Below are 7206 nucleotides of genomic sequence, written 5' to 3' on the forward strand. Positions count from 1 at the left end.
ATTCTTTAGTCCTTCTCAAGTACTTAAGAATATTCTTGACCACTATCCAGTGACTTTCACCTGGATCTGACTGGTATCTGCTCGTCATGCTCAAAGCATACGAGACATCAGGACAAGTACATAGCATGACGTACATGATAGATCCTATGGTTGAAGCATAATGGATCTGATCCATGCGGTCTCTCTCCTCTCTAGAAGAGGGACTTTGAGTCTTCGAAAGACTCATACCATGTGACATCGGCAGAAATCCCTTCTTGGAGTTCTGCATGGCAAACCGTAGTAGTACCTTGTCAATATATGTACTCTGACTTAGGCCAAACACTCTCTTAGATCTATCTCTATAGATCTATATGCCTAGAATACGGGCTGCTTCACCTAAGTCCTTCATTGAGAAATAATTCCCTAGCCAAGTCTTTACAGACTGCAGCAAAGGGATGTCGTTCCCAATGAGTAGTATGTCATCCACATACAATACAAGGAAGACAACTGTGCTCCCTACAACCTTCTAGTAGACACAAGGTTCAACTTCATTCTTGATGAAACCAAACTATTTGATCGCATCATCGAATCGAAGATTCCAGCTCTGAGAAGCTTGCTTTAGTCCATAAATGGATTTATGCAGCTTGCATACTCTGCCAGTATGCTGTGGATCTACAAAACCTTTAGGTTGTGTCATGTACACATCCTCGAGCACGTTTCCATTCAGAAACACGGTTTTGACATCCATCTGCCAGATCTCATAATCGTGGTATGCTGCAATAGCAAGCATGATCCGAATGGACTTAAACATAGCGACTGGAGAAAAAGTTTCATCATAGTCAATACCATGAATTTGCTTGAAACATTTTGCTACCAGACGACCCTTATATATAAGTTCATCCATGTCAGTCTTTCTCTTAAAGACCCACTTACACTTAATGAGTTTTACCCCTTCAGGTGGATCAACCAAAGTTCATACTTGGTTGGTGTACATGGATTCCATTTCGGATCTCATGACGTCTAGCTATTTTTCAGAATCTGGTCTCATCACAGCTTCATGATAGGAGGTAGGCTTATCCTCAATGAGCACAACATCATCATGGTCAGACAAGAGAATGAATATCTCTCAGGCTGACGACGTACCCTATCAGACCTGCGAAGAGGTAGGTCTACTTGAACTGGTTGTTGTTCCTCAATTCCTTGTGGAACAACATCATCCACAACACTTTATGGTTCCAGTTCAACTTCCATCGAGGCTTCAGTGCTATGGTTCACATCTTGAACTTCTTCAAGATCGAACGTACTCCCACTAGTTTTTCTAGAAACAAAGTCCATTTCTAGAAATACCCCAGTCTTTGCCACAACTTCCTTGTGTTGACTGGGAATGTAGAAGTAATATCCCTTAGTTTCCTTGGGATATCTAATAAAACATCACTTATCGGATTTGGGTCCTAGTTTGTCCGAGACTTGACGTCGAACATAAGCCTCACAACCCCAAATCCTCATAAAAGACACCTGGGCATCTCTCCCAGTCCATATCCTATATAGTGTCTTTATCACAACCTTGGATGGAACTCGGTTGAGTATGAAGGCTATAGTGTCTAGAGCATAGCCCCAAAGAGATACAGGAAGATCTGTGTGACTCATCATAGACCGTACCATATCTAATAGGGTACGATTTTTCTTTTCGGATACACCATTCCACTGTGGTGTTCCAGGAGGAGTGAGCTGGGATAGAATCTCACACTTAGCTAGATAGTCACGAAACTCATGGTTAAGGTATTCTCCATCTCGATCTGATCGAAGTATTTTAATACTCTTGCCAAGCTGAGTTTGTACTTCATTCTTGAATGCTTTGAACTTTTCAAAAGACTCTGACTTATGTGTCATCAGATACACATAATCATATCTACTGAAGTCATCAGTAAATGTAATAAAGTACCTATAACCACCCCTGGTAGCGACATTGAAAGGGCCACATACATCACTATGTATAAGTCCTAACAAGTCAGTTACTCTCTCGCTGTGTCCACTAAAGGGAGTCTTGGTCATCTTGCCTAGTCGGCATAACTAGCATGTCTCATATGATTCAAAATCAAATGAGTCCCGCAAACCATCTTTTTGGAGCTGGGATAAGCGTTTGTCATTTATATGACCTAAGCGACAGTGCCAGAGATAGGTTTGGTTTATTTCATTTGATTTGAACCTTTTGGTATTTATGTTATAGATGGGGTTCTCTAAGTCTAGAATATAGAGTCCGTTAATCAGAGGTGCACTACAATAGAACATATCATTTAAATAAACTGAACAACATTTGTTCTTTATTATAAATGAAAAACCTTTATTGTTCAAACAAGAAACTGAAATTATGTTCTTAGTAAGAGAAGACACATAACAATATTCATCTAATTCTAGTACAAGCCCAGAGGGCAGAGATAGATAGTAAGTCCCTATAGCAACAGCAGCAACCCGTGCTCCATTGCCTACTCGTAGGTCTATCTCGTCCTTCGTCAATGCCCTGCTATTTCTCAACGCCTGTACATTAGTACAAATGTGAGAAGCACATCCGATATCTAATACCCACGATGAAGAAATAGAGAGATTTACTTCTATAACATGTATACTTGAAGTAGAAATCTTATTTCTCTTCTTCTTAAGATCTTCCAGGTATCCTTTGCAGTTCCTCTTCCAGTGCCCTGCTTGTCCTTGATATAGTTGATGAAGATGTTCAACCATATCATAAGCAGTCATCAACTCGTGTTACTTCTGAAGCTCAGAGTTCATGGTTGCGAGCATGAGGCATGACACATCTAATGCGTCATCTTGATGCTTCTAGTAAGCATCTCGGTCAGCTCGCGTGGCAGTAGCAGGAGGTGCCTCGGGAATGGGCGTCTCCAGGACGTACAGTTTCCTTTCCTGAGTGAGAACAATTCTCAGGTTCCTGTACCAGTCCAGGAAATTAGCTCCATTGAGCTTGTCCTTGTCAAGGACAGAACGTAGGGAGAAGATGTTTGTGTTTGACGACATGACAATCTACAATTGAAAATGCAGAAAATAAATAATCCTATTCCACTAATCATTTAATTTGACAATATTTATAGAACTTTTATAGAATCGAGTCATGAACGTGGTCAAACCACACTTACTAAATTCTAGCTATAATTCGTGCGGGACAAAATCCACATCATACTACGTCTTGAGTTAGCTTTGGCTAAATCACCCAAGACTTTAGTATGATCGGTAGGTAACTAATTACCAATTACATCTCTATGTAACTCTTGTTTATAGGATCAATATCTGCATGTATATTTAAACTTGAGTTAGCTTTGGTTAAATCACCCAAGAGTTAATATAAATGTGATTTTGACCTATCTACCAACCCTTGGAAAATGCATATAGTTAAACCCGATCTAATTGAGTTTAACTAGTTTTACTCAATTTAATTGAGTTTGTACTCACCCATGCATTGATAGGCGGGACCAAGATTGTCCCTCCGCACCCTACCAAGATAATATGTGTTGCTCTGCTTTGGCAGATTCAACAACATGTGATTGAGGTAGTGATGAGTATCACGGCACGGTAAGCATTTCGAATTGACGCGATTTAGATCTAATCTAATCATTGATGTGTATCATATACTCGATTTAGATCTAATCTAATCGTGGTGCATCATATACGCGATTTAGATCTAATCTAATCGTTAAAGCACTAATTAATTACTCTACTCTAGCATGCATTACATACACACACAAGCAATTAATTAAATTGTGATTAGTCATGGCCCTACTACGATCTTCTCAAACCAATGAGAAGATCGGATGGTGAACATAGAGTCAACAGCTTCTCCAAGCTCCTTCCTTTGACCGTCATGTGTTGCTTGCACCCTCCGTATAACTCCGTCTTGAGTGGACCTTCCACCGCTCCAATTTTGTACATTACAAATTTGAAACTCGAGTTACATTCGAGTCTAAACTATTTACAACATGAATATAAAATAAAGAAAGGCACGACCCGCAGGTCGCGATCATATACAACACGCACAAACATACAAAATGGCACGCAGACCATATTATGAATTACAACACATGTATCCAATCCAATTGGGGTTTTTGAGCCATGACCATCACAATATTATACATAATTCTAAATTATGTATTTTTCCATAATTTCTGTAATTTTACTACTGATTTTTACGATTTTACGAGTCGCAATTTTTCGGTGGTCCCGTTTAACGATTTTTGGGTGTGATCACGGGACAATACCCCTTGCGGGGTTAGGGGCAACGCCCCTTCTCGCGAAATGAATCTCACGAGTGCCCCACAATGATCTAATAGCACCTTAGCCCGCTGTCCCAAATCATTTTGGGCTAGACCTTGCCGTTTTGGAAGGTGTTTCTCGGTAGTCGAAGCCTACAAGTGTCCAAACACTTGTTGCTTCGCCTCTACGAGAAAAATACTCATAAAATACATAAAAAATCGTAAATTTACAGAAAGTTACAGATCTGTAATTTTTCATAAAAATTAAAATAAAACATGTACACGCTTCGCATGTGGCTCTGTTACCACTGTTGGGAAATTTGGGCCGCAAAAATCGCTTTTTGCTTTGCGGAAACCCCGAAATCCCATGCCACTGGATCTGTACAAAGATTAAAAGAATAAAAAATTTCGTGTACATGTTTTTCTATCCTAGATCTACATTAGATCTACATTGTTAAGAGATTACCCTTGTAGCGAAGCCCTTCGCGAATCCCGCTCGTCTAAAAGTTGTCGGATCTCGAGTGTGTTCAAGTGGACACACCTCTATACGTATCTACACGAAGAATAGAGATGGAGAAAACACTTAGAGTGTGCTAGCACTCTAAAGGTGTTCAGCCAAGGAGGAGGAGAGGGAGAGAAGAAGAAGCAAGGATGAATAATAATGATCGATAATGAAAATAAGAGTAAAAAATGGCTTAAGTATTTTCATCTAATGAAAATACTTAATGCTCATTAGCACCATTAATGAGCTTCATTAATGAGCCTTAATGAGTATTTAATATTCTTCATTAAATGACCATTTTGAAACTCATTCGAAATTTGAATCTAAAATTCAAATTGAATTCCATTTATCATTGAATTAAAAATTCAATGAATATCATCATTAAGTCTCACTTGAGTCTAACTCAAGTCTAGCCTCACTTGAGTCTAACTCAAGTCTAATCTCAATTAATCTAATTTGGATTACTCTTAATCCAATTTGGTTCATCAAATGAACCCAATCCTATTGGTTCATCATATGAACCGAATCTCCATCTAATTGTCTTTTGTGTGTGACCCTATAGGTTCTTGTAACGTTGACAATGCTCCTAAACCCATTTAGAAGCATAAGTAATGAGCGGTATCTAGCAACACATCATTACTACCCAAGTTACAAGAATGTTGAGAACCAACATCACCTTGTGACTACTAATTATGACTCTTCACAATATATGACAAGTGTCCTTCTATCCTTAACATCTAGATTGATCAATTTGAGGTATAGACGGTGTCATCCTCTGATCAATCTAAATCTTGAACTCCAAGTAGACTCACTCCAAGTAGACTCACTCTAATCAAATGAGCTCAATATCTCATATTGACTCATTTGGGCATGGCCATGCACTTAGTGGTCTCACTCTATCAAGAATAACGATGTTACTCCCGTTATATAGGAGGGATAGTGTAAAATACCGAAAAAAAATGACGAATAATGATAAGCGAATTTTTAGAAATTTTTAGAAATTTTCTGGGAATTTTTCGGAGACCGTATGGCTTCGGTTACGGGGATAAAAACTAGTCCCGGAAAAGTCTGTTTAGGCTACCCATTTAAGCGAGGAAAAGATTTATTTATTTATTTATTCTCTTTTACCTTTTTCTTATTTATTTTTCTTTTCCTCCACGTTACTGTGCCGTTCCTTCTTCTTCTCCCTTGCGCACCCGAGCCCGCAACCCCTTCCTCGCCCGACGCCGCCTCCTCCTGTGCCCTAACCGCTCCAAGGCGATTCCTTCTTATTTTTTTTTTCTTTCCCTTCCGAGCCGCACACCCGCTGCACACCGACGACTTCTCCCTACTTGAGTCGTGTTGCGGCGACGAGACGAGTCCGAGCGCCGGCCACCAGGTCCGACCCAGCGCTGACGCCGCCCTTCCCCGCGTACAAGCCCTCGGCCAAGGGAGCCCTAGCGCCGGCAACCATCTTCCCTCTGCTCTAGTTCCGACTCACGGTCGCCGGTGCAAACCTTCGACCAAGGGTCGAGCCGTGCCCTAGATCTGTCCTTGTGTACCACTGCCGACCGCCGGATCGGGCTGTTCCAGCCTCTCCACGCCGAGCCCTAGTTTCCCGGCGTCACTCCGATCGTCCTCTGCCCTAGCACTGGTCTGCCAGCCGTCCAGTGCCAGCTGCCAGCTTGTTATCGACCTGAGTCTCTGGTATTAAGGTTTCCAGCAGCAGCTTCGTCGGGTTCTTGGTCATCGCAGGCGATTAGAGGAAGAGGTAAGGTGCTCAGGTTGTTCTGAGAATTTGGTTGTTGTTTGGATGTCGATTTCTTAAGCTTCATTTTGATCCAGACAGTGCATTGCAGGGCGTTTCTTGATTTCCAATAGCTACCTCTGTTCCGACAGCAAGTTGTCTTTGCTATGGATTTGTTGGGCTGTGGATTAAGGTAAGAAGTAGGGAAATTGATTCATGTTGTTAATGAATTAGGTATGTATTGAATTAGGGCTAAATCAAGTAAGATACTATGATTGGTTATTTTATTGCAAGCCCTAATTCGAATGAATTAATTAGAATTGATTGAGGAGTTAAATGATCCAATTAGGGTTTATAATTGGATTTGGATTTATGTTAGTTTCTCGAGGATTTGATTTAGCTAATTAATTGGTATTTAATTAGCTAAATCTGTATACTATGTATTACAGGACTGTGACGCGAGATGAGCAACTCGACGTTGGATTTGGATCGGATACGACCCTTTCTATTGGAGGCGGGTACCTCTTGACTTATCTTTTATGATATTGTCTTTGGTTATGCATAGTATTTTATAACTACAAGCAATGAACATGTTTGTCTTTGGTATGTCACTGTTTGATATCCATAGCATGTTAGGTTTATCGCCTGTGACGTATCCGTGCTTATATCATGTGATTTATTGCCATGAGTACTGTATTACCATGAGTATCTTAGTTTCTAGAATAAGTGACATACCATGTTTT

The 7206-nt window shown here is 40.4% G+C and overlaps 1 long non-coding RNA gene across 1 annotated transcript; it reads left to right on the forward strand.

Moving 5' to 3' along the window:
- The first annotated feature begins 6150 nt into the window (after window positions 1–6150).
- On the forward strand, window positions 6151–6952 carry LOC121994171. Its single transcript, XR_006115620.1, has 3 exons — window positions 6151–6487; window positions 6576–6656; window positions 6913–6952. It is a non-coding gene; the product is annotated as an uncharacterized LOC121994171 (long non-coding RNA).
- Window positions 6953–7206: the final 254 nt, after the last annotated feature.

The sequence above is a fragment of the Zingiber officinale genome, chromosome 6A (genome assembly GCF_018446385.1).
Source record: "Zingiber officinale cultivar Zhangliang chromosome 6A, Zo_v1.1, whole genome shotgun sequence".
NCBI classification, from domain to species: Eukaryota; Viridiplantae; Streptophyta; class Magnoliopsida; order Zingiberales; family Zingiberaceae; genus Zingiber; species Zingiber officinale.